Source organism: Raphanus sativus, unplaced genomic scaffold (genome assembly GCF_000801105.2).
Source record: "Raphanus sativus cultivar WK10039 unplaced genomic scaffold, ASM80110v3 Scaffold2444, whole genome shotgun sequence".
In the NCBI taxonomy this organism is placed as follows: Eukaryota; Viridiplantae; Streptophyta; class Magnoliopsida; order Brassicales; family Brassicaceae; genus Raphanus; species Raphanus sativus.
Window position 1 is genome coordinate 1,567 of NW_026617752.1, and position 10,278 is coordinate 11,844.

The 10,278-nt window shown below is 33.2% G+C and overlaps 1 long non-coding RNA gene across 2 annotated transcripts; it reads left to right on the top strand.

Moving 5' to 3' along the window:
* Positions 1 to 280: 280 nt before the first annotated feature.
* Positions 281 to 4,824, top strand: LOC130505631 (uncharacterized). Of its 2 annotated transcripts, none has more exons than XR_008941754.1 (3): positions 281 to 553; positions 4,431 to 4,525; positions 4,606 to 4,824. It is a non-coding gene; the product is annotated as an uncharacterized LOC130505631 (long non-coding RNA). The 2 variants fall into 2 exon arrangements; XR_008941755.1 differs by lacking the exon at positions 281 to 553 and adding an exon at positions 4,128 to 4,334.
* Positions 4,825 to 10,278: the final 5,454 nt, after the last annotated feature.

Sequence of the window (10,278 nt, forward strand, 5' to 3'; positions counted from 1 at the left end):
AGCATTCATAATAGATTTTTGATCATGATTAACAGAGTAATGACCACTAAACTTTCATTATTTAGTTTATTAGCAGCAGGATCAGTCATGAGAATATGCTAGCGAAGCATTAGCACATGATCCATAAAATCTTAGTGAAGCATTAGCACATGATCCATAAATATATACAGATTCCAAAAAATTGAGAAAATATGTATATAAATTCTTTTAAAATTTTATAATCCATAAAATCTCAAGACAGGTTTGTAAGCAGGATTTGATCAATGTTTTCAGTTTTTGTGCTAGTTGGCTAGTTGGTGTAAGTTTCTATAAGGATTATGTAGTTTGTAAATATTTTAGGCTGAGGCAAACTTTGTGTGCCTATCCTCGTATATTAAGCCATCATAGACTTATAGATTGAGGAACCAAAAAAAATAAAGCATGGTTTGTGGAGGAGGAATATGCTGTTTTCCTTCCCGTTTCCTATCATACCACTTACTGGAAGCAGCAACATCAAGCCTCTGAACGTATCCCAAGCTCTCACTACTGGCCTCATGTCTATAGATATAACAAGGTACTGTATTGTTTCGACTCGCTTAGTTTGCGTTTCCGGTCTTCTTTCCTGGTTTTGATCTTTGGTTCCAGACTCCAGCCTTTTAGAGAACATGGCAAAGAAGGAAACAAATGCAATAACTCACTCACTCATTTCTGCTTCTTGATCATTATTTCCATATATGACAAAATAGTCGTCACCAAAATTTTGTTGTTTGTTTAGTTCACTTTTCCATACCTGGCTCCTCCTTCACTCTTGGTAAATTTTGAGGAAACTGTGAGATAATTGTAATGTGATGTTGATTTATCGTGATTCCCTTCTCTGTATATAAGATTGAATTAAGAGTCTTCGTAAAAAAGGGTTTATTTAGGGAATAACCAAAAAAAAAATGATTTTGAAAGAGAGAGATAGAAAAAGAAAAGAGAGAGGATGGAATTTTAGTTAGATAGTGAATTATGATTTTTTTTAGGGTTATTGAACCCAATTTCCCTTGTAAAAACTATTGTTCTGCCAAACGGTAAATGAATATATTTTTCTTGTTTTGCACATCAGATCACTTTATGCATGTTTATGGAAGCTATGTTTTGCCAACTAGAATAAGTAAAAATATTTTTATATTAGTTCTAAGGCATTTCTCTTGCTGATACTTAAGTATAATATCCCAAATGAGATTTATTTGTTAACAATATTTGTTTGGTTTCGGTTCCATGAGAGATTTGGTTTCAAAACAAGTCCACTTTTCAACTTTGAAATGATAATCACGAGTTAAATGAGATATAACTATCTAGTGTTCATAAGTATCTCTTTTCAAAATATAGGTAAACCAGGTGTTTTTCTTGCACCATATTTTAAAGTTTACCAAAATATAAAATTAACATTAAATATAATTGTCCATATCATATTAATCTTATAAGACATATCATCAATTTTAGTAGTCATGTCATATTATTTTTATGAAAATAATTGTAAAAAAAGACATGTGACAAAATCACTTCTCAAATATAGTCTAAGGGAGAACATCTAATTATTACAAAATCTTTAATCAAAATAACATATATACAAAAAAGTTAAAAAACACTCTTCTGTTAATAGTTAATAAATTGCCACCTTGTGTATATTATGGACGGAATATAATCAATTAAATATTTTCATGATATTTATTTTATACTAAAATACCATGATTTGTTTAAAAAAAAACTAAGAAAGCACATGAAATATTCATTAACAACCAAACCATATATTTGAAGGATCATACTAAAATAATTTTAAAAACTCTCTAGTTGTTATAAACGTCGCTTTATCCGCATTATTTGCAACACTTGGCTTCAGGTCATTTGTCACATTATTTTGTATTTTTTATGAATTAATGTAAAAAAATTTACGACTAATCAATACAAACCGTTATGCATAATACGAGGTTATCAATATTTTATTATTTATTTTAAACTGTAAAATTGTTTAACTCATTTAGATATAAATATATACATATATAGACGTATGTACATATATCATATCATGAGTTAACAATGAAACATAGATATATAAAAGGTGAATTAACTAAAACAAAGCATTTGTTGTTTATATATTCTTCGTTTTATTTTATTAGTAGCGACATTTTTAGTTCTTTAATAAGATAGGTAAATAGGGATTGTGAAAAGAGTAACAAAAAAGAAAGAAAATCCTAACTAATTTATTGTTAAACGTAATTTACACGTTCTTTTAGAGGAATATGGATAATTTGAAATTATTAATAAACATTCCTTTTAGCTTAAATTATTTGAATATTGATATGATAATATTAATTTGTGTGATTCCTTAAATATAGGAGTTGTCAATTTTAATTTGGATGATTTAATAATGTTTTAAGAAGATGGTATTTGAAGCTAGTGGCATGGTAACGTAAATATTAGGGAATATGATTAATTTCTAAAAGTACATTAGATTTAATAGATTAGATTAACAAAAAAAAATTATGAAAAATCATTTAATTAAACACTAAGTAATGATTGCATAACAATTTTTTTCTTTTAAAAATGAAAGGCACATTTTTTAATAAAAAAAGGAACTAAAATCTGTAAATTAGAAATAATAGAGAAAATTAGTATTTATGAATGGTTTTACAAAATATTCACTAACATATGAAAAAATTGCTATTCTGATTTTATTTTGTTTTGTTTTTAAGAAAAGAAAAAAAATGAATACGAAACAGAAATCTAATTTCATTAAAGGAAAAACATAAAAGAATATACAAGACATGCCCACGTGATGGCCCATGAAAACAGGCCCTGATTGGTCGAAAATAAAATAATGATGTCCCAATTAAGGAAATAGACCCTAAACGATGGTCGAAAGCAAGACAACGATGAATCAGGTGAGAGCTACGATGATGCATCAGCTGCGAGCGACGATGATGACGAAAGTGCGAGCGACGGCGGCGACAGCGGCGACGGCGATGAATCAGGTGCCAGTGACGACTCTAGTGAAGCCAACCACGACTCTTGTAAGCTTTTATTTCTTGCCAATCGTTACCTCACCTCCGATTCCAATTTTGAGTGTTTGTTCTGTGTGGTTGAAGTTTGGTGGGAGAGGGTTCTCAACAAGCTCGTCTGGTTTTTCTGTTGATTCTGGAGGCTGATTTAAAGTTTTCAAAAGAGCTACATCCCGTTCCTTGTGGATCGCTTGACGAGGAGGTGCGAGAACAACCCGGTGATAGGAAGCAGATGTAAACTGATTCGGTCTGTACAAATAAAATAAAATTAAAAAAAAGTATCCAAGGTTAAGCAAGAATTATTCTTTTATTCCTGATCTCCCTCTCGATTTCTCTGTATTCGTGATTATAGTCTTGTTTGTGTCTTCGAGATATGCAGTATTGTCGGAAAGTGATTTCATCCATTGCTTCTTTTCAGTGGCGGATCCAAAAAATAAATTTTTTTGGGGTCAGTTTATATACAAATATCAATACAAAATAATAAACATATAAGATGAAAAAACATAACAATATTTGTGCATATATATTGAATCTATATTTTCTCATAATATTATGATTTTTAATAAATTGTTAAAAAATAAATGTAATTTTATGTTTATTGGCAGAACAACCAAAAAAAAATCACTGATATTGAATAAGAAAGGTATGGTTCTATATGTTATCATTATTTTCATATGCATTAATAATTTTATTTTCTAGTTATCATGTATGGGTTAGAAAACTAAAACTCTTGTTGGTTTATGTCCATATGATTTCATATCCCTTTTGTTTATAATAAAACTTCCAATGATCATTTTAGTCAGTGTTAAGAGAGAAAGAGAGACACTAATTAAAGATACACTAACTTTAGTTAATGTTGACAGATATATAATGTTTAAGAAAACAAAAAAAAAAGAGAAAGAGAAAATATATTAAATGTATTATTAAATCTCAATTAATATTATTTATCGAGAATATTCACAAGAACATTAAAACAAAACATTAATATAGTAAATGCGTACTTTAATGTGACAAATAGAGTTAATATCTTATAGATAAAAATAAAAAATTATATTTGTTTTGGTTGAAAAAAAGAAAGAAAAGAAGGTTTTTTTAAGAAATGTGAAATCGAAAGGGTCAAAACATGATTAATAGAGGGCCAATGACTGAACTTTTATGTAGTTAAAGAAGAAATTAAAAAATTTAGTGGGGTTAGTAGAACCGCCTCTGCCTCTTCCCCCTTGTCCTCGAGGGTCAAGCATGCTTGGGAGGAGCAGGACGAGTTAGTTCTTGGTTTAGCATTCATTGGCGGATGGTTCGTCAAAGCTAACATAAGTATGGTTTTTTGAATTCATGTATGGATGTTTCCAACATTAATTCTCCAGGAGGTAACTAATTTTCTTTCCTGTTTCCCATGAATGGATGTTTCAGATGTTCTCAAGAGAAGAAAGGATTGGTACAGAGTACACAATTTTTTTGATGATGAGAAGAAGCGTCTAGAAGAGAAACGTGCCCGCATTGAAAAGGTAAGTAAAGTTTGATACATTTTATTATTATTTGGTAAATCATATGTTCAAACCATTTGTTTTATTTCATGAATGGGCAGGAACTGGATGATGATGTCTAGGCTACAATTGATTGTCTTTTGTGTTGGATTGTTTGGTGTTTTATCCGCACACTCGTACTAATTTAGTGGTAGCTTGCTGATCTTGTCTTGTGTTCGTTTGGTGTTTTGAAACTGTTTTTTCTCTTGATCTCCTATGTATTTTGCAAACCTACTCTACTTTTTTTTCTACAACGTTGTATCTCCGACAAACAAAATTAATACCATGGTGCTTTCAGAAAAAAAAATCTTTACTTTTCGTTTGTGGTTGAATTACAAAATAAGGAGGTACATCACCTTATCAAAAGGAAGAAATAAGCGTTTCATTGTTATCAATCTTACGGTTTTTCCTACAACAATGATATAAAATTTACGTTTACATACATAATTCATAACGTTTACCCATGTACAACCATAATTAATCAATAGTATTACGTTTTCTCTGGCTTATTAATATAAATCCAGATATAAATTTTTCTGTGACTTGCAGCTCTGCTCAACCATCGTAATGCTCTTTGTATTATTGTTATTGTGATATACTCTATATAACTAGGTGTTTTGCACGCACATGCGGACATAATCATTTTACTAATAGTTATTAACATATGTATTATGATTTGAACATCATGATAACTTATTTTTAATATTTTAAAACATTTTAGTTTTCTTCGCTTTTTATTTTGGTATACATCTCCTAAATATAAAAGAAAACTATAAAACTATGAGAGCATAATTACATATAAAATATTCTAAACAATAAAGTAAAGTAAAAATGTGTTGATTTTTCTTAATTTACTTTGTATTTTTGAATCAGAAACATGTATTAAATTATCAAAACAAAACACTAAACACACATAAAATCCAAGTAAGAAAAAAAATAATAAAAAGTAAACAAAAAACTTAAGTTTGATGATAATTTAGAAGAAATATTTTTTCAAAACGAATTGAGATAATGACAATATTTCATTGGTTTACTTGATCAATACATACATTGATTTATCTTAATATTTCACAACTTTAATTTTAATAAAAGAAAAAAATAGATAATGATAGTTTTATATGAAGTAATTTATGGTTAATTATATAATGATAAATCTAATTATTCATTAAAATATATCTATTTTAGCCTTTTGAAAACTGAAACATTAAACACATGTTCATAACATCTCTCTAAATTTAATATCAAAACATATTTTCTTATAGATTAAATAGTAGTAAAACATACACGTGAAATAACTACCGAAATAATTTAGAATACCTAATTCATAATTTTAAACTCCATGTAATAAAACCGATCTGTTCATAATCTTTCAAACTCAAAGAAAGAAGAAAAACATAGAACTCCAACAAAAAGAAAACAAATATCAAAGCACATAAATATAGATGTCAAAAGCTATAATCGAGATAACTTGGAATAAATGAGAAAAATGAAACTATAAAGTTTAAAACATCTTACATCATATGAAAATAATAATTAGTCATAACTTGCTTAAAATAATTATAATTGTAATTCTAATTAGAAGTTTGAAATAGTTATATTATATAAATTAATAAATTAATTATTTAAGCGAAAACTGAAAAGAATCTTGTGAAAGTTAAAACAATTATAATCATAATTCCAATTAGAAATTTTGAAATATTTATACTATTTAAATTAATAAATTAATTAGAAATTTCGAGATATTTCTATTATCTAAATTAATAAATTGATGATTTAATCTAAAAACTAATAAGAATATGACAAATAAACAAAATTAACTAAAATTATGGAAAAATCAATTTATAAATAATAGTATAGATAAAGTTTTCTTATTATTGTGGAGTTGATAACATCAAATAGTTTGATCACTACATAAGGATTTGACGCATATTATTGCCTATGTGTTTTTTCCACGTGTCATGTCTTCAACCGATGGTAAACTGACACATTAGGATGATGATTTTGGCAATGTTTTAGAAAATAAATATTTTAGAACTCTAATAGATTTGACCCTTGCAGCACACGGGAGGAACACTGGTTAAAAATTAATTTGGAACTAATATCTCCAATCTCGAAAACCCTAGGTTCTCCACTTCGACGAGGACAAAAGAAGATGTTGCCGTTCCTGGTAAACACCTTGGCTAAGGTAATCGAAAGATTTCTTGTCTCTGGGGTGTTTTTTTTTTTGCTTGTCTCTGTTCACTGAGGTTGAATGAATAAATATGCAGTCTTGTGGCAAGGGGAGGCTGCAGTATCGTGATTTTTCATCCGTGAGTGAGAAAAGTTCTCATTATTTATTGGCATTATCAAAAATCTCAAATTGAGTCAATTTTTTTTTGTTTCTAATTTTCTTTCGATGGAATCTACCTTTTGTTTGTTAGCTGTCTCGAAAATTTATGGATACTGCTTCACAACGGTCTTCGGTGGTGCTGGATTCCTGCTCGGTACGTGGTTTCGAAGCATTTATTATTATTATTTATTTTGGTTTCTAGTCTTCTTCATGAAACCTGTTTGTTTGGTTTCTTCTTCAGGTGGTGTGACAACAAGCCCTGTCTCAAAGGGGCTTCGGGAAAATGAAGAGGTAAGTAACCTAAAGGGATTGGGTTAAAGTCTTTTTTTTTTCTTCTTTCTTTCCTATATAATTCTTATTCTCATTTTTTTTTCAGCTTTTCATTAAAGGTCTCCAACGTCTGGAAAAAAATGGAGGCCAGGACGGGCAAGTGGACTGCCTCTCTTAAAGAGGAAAGGAAGTGATGATAATTGGTTGCGTCTGGTTGTGTTTTTAAATATTTTATGTTTCTGTTATATGTGGGGCTTCGACTGTGGCTAGAGGGAGAACTGCTATGTAGAAAATGAACTTTCCACCTTAAGATTGGTTTTGGTGCTCTGGAATGTTTAGCTTCCTGAGCCGCTACACTGAATAGAGGTGTGAGGTCCGCTCGACCAGGGGATTTAGTAGCGCTCTGACAATCCTCTCATAGAAGCAATAGCAGATTCAGCATTGTTGGTGAAATCCTTTCTAAGCTGAACACACAAAATTCCTCAAGCTTTAATTTAGAGAGAAGTTTAATCTAAGCAATAATTTTGTTTCTCACGTAATACGATAAGGATAACTCCTATAGTTTAGGGATTTAGACTTATCACATATAGATATTACCTTGTGGCTTACGTTGCGATGTTGTATATATATACTCTGTATTGGAAGATCAATGAGATACAAGTTTACCTTCATATTATGGTATCAGAGCCAAGATCTACAAATCTCGCTTAAATTTTCTTCTTCTTTCTGATCGATATCTCGTTGATCACGTTTTCTACCTCAAATTTCTATTTTCTTTCTATTTGTCTACGATGGCTGACGAGAACTCCTCTACGTCTGCTGCTACTACGAATCAACTTGTTTCTCCATATTATCTCCACTCATCTGACAATCCTGGAGCGCTTATCACGTCTGTTCTTCTTACTAACGAGAATTACTCCGAATGGTCTACCGAACTCCGGAACTCGCTTCAAGCCAAGCAAAAGACTGCATTCATTGACGGGAGCATTATAAAACCGGATGCAGATCCGGATCTATCTCGGTGGCTTGCTGTGAATTCCATGATTGTTGGATGGATTCGTACTTCGATCGATGCTAAGATCAGATCGACTGTTACACATGTTCCAGATGCTCATAAGCTCTGGGAGTCGTTACGCTTCCGCTTCTCAGTCAAGAACGGCGCTCGTATGCATCAACTGCAGGATGAGATTACCAACTGTAAGCAAGATGGTCAATCCGTTCTCGAGTACTATGGCCGACTTACCAAACTGTGGGAGGAACTGCAGAATCTCAAGACTGCACGAACATGTACTTGTGCAGCGGCTAAAGACATTGAAAAGGAAAAAGAGGATGCTCGGGTACACAAATTCCTCTTCGGTCTTGATGATTCTAGGTTTCTCTCCATCCGTTCTCGCATTACTGATGAGGACCCTCTACCTGATCTAAATGTTGTGTACTCTCGAGTTATTCGGGAAGAACAGAACATGACTACGACACGAGCAAAAGAGCAGAGAACTGAGGCTTTAGGGTTTTCGGTCAAAACAGAGTCGTCTAAAGATAAGATGTCTCCTGCTCCAGTTCGTTCGAAAGATCGTTCACGCACCTGTACTCATTGCGGCAGGACAGGACATGATGTTACTGAGTGTTTTCTCCTACATGGATTCCCGGAGTGGTACCAAGAACAACAACGTCAGAATACTTCATCTGGGTCCCGTGGTGGCGGACGTTCTAATGGAAACAGAGGACGCGGACGGGGTCGTGCGAATGCTGTTCAAAGCACGAATTCAATCAACTCTGACCAGATTGCGTCCTTGATCTCTCTTCTTCAAAATCAACAGACCAACCTGTCATCGGAGCGTCTGTCGGGTAAAACACGTTTAACTGATGTTATTATTGATACAGGAGCATCACATCACATGACGGGTGATCTCTCCCTACTACATGATGTCTGTGATCTTACAGCTTCTTCGGTTTTATGTCCTAATGGTCACAATGCCCAAGCCACGAAACAAGGAAGCTTGCGTTTGAGCAAGGATTACATTCTATATAATGTTCTTTATATACCCGATTTCTACTGCACACTTATTTCAGTGTCTAAATTATTGAAACAGACCGGTTGCATTGCTCTGTTTACTGATACATTGTGCGTGTTACAGGACCGTTTTTCGAGGACTCTGATTGGAGCGGGTGAAGAACGTGAGGGGGTCTACTACTTTACGGGGGTCAAAGTTGCACGAGTTCATGGGGCTTCAAAGTCGAAGTCTTCTACTGAGAGTCTCTGGCATCGACGACTTGGCCATCCGTCTTATAAGGCTTTGTCTACATTACCGGTTTTTGATGCTTTTAAGATAGATTTTTCTAAGTCTCGCCAATGCGATATTTGTTTTCGCGCTAAGCAGACACGTCAAGTTTTTCCAGATAGTTTTAATAAAGCTGAGGCACCTTTTTCTTTGGTTCATTGTGATGTATGGGGACCATATCGGACTCCAGCATCGTGTGGTGCAGTCTATTTTCTTACTATCGTTGATGACTATTCTCGTGCGGTTTGGACATACTTGATGTTAGAGAAATCAGAGGTGGCAACTCTGCTTCGTGGTTTTTGTGCTATGAGTGAGAGACAGTTTGGTCGCAGTGTCAAAACAATACGTACAGACAATGGGACAGAGTTTATGGTTCTCAAACAATTCTTTCACGAACATGGGATTATACATCATACATCCTGTGTTGACACACCGCAACAAAATGGTCGAGTTGAACGGAAGCACCGTCACATACTCAACGTGGCTCGTGCTTGTTTGTTTCAGGCTCGCTTACCTGTTGATTTTTGGGGTGAGAGTATTTTGACAGCTGCTCATATTATAAACCGAACACCATCTCAAGTTCTCAATGGCAAGACACCATATGAGGCTCTGCACGGTTCTCCTCCGGCATTTGACCAACTTCGGGTGTTTGGGAGCCTGTGCTATGCTCATCGTCGAGCTAGGGATAAGGACAAGTTTGGGGAGCGCAGTCGCAAGTGCATTTTCGTGGGCTACCCCTTTGGTAAGAAAGCTTGGCGGTTGTACGATCTCGACAACAATGAGTTCTTTGATAGTCGGGATGTGGTGTTCTTTGAAGATCAGTTTCCTGGAGTCGAGAAAGCATCATATGTTTCCCC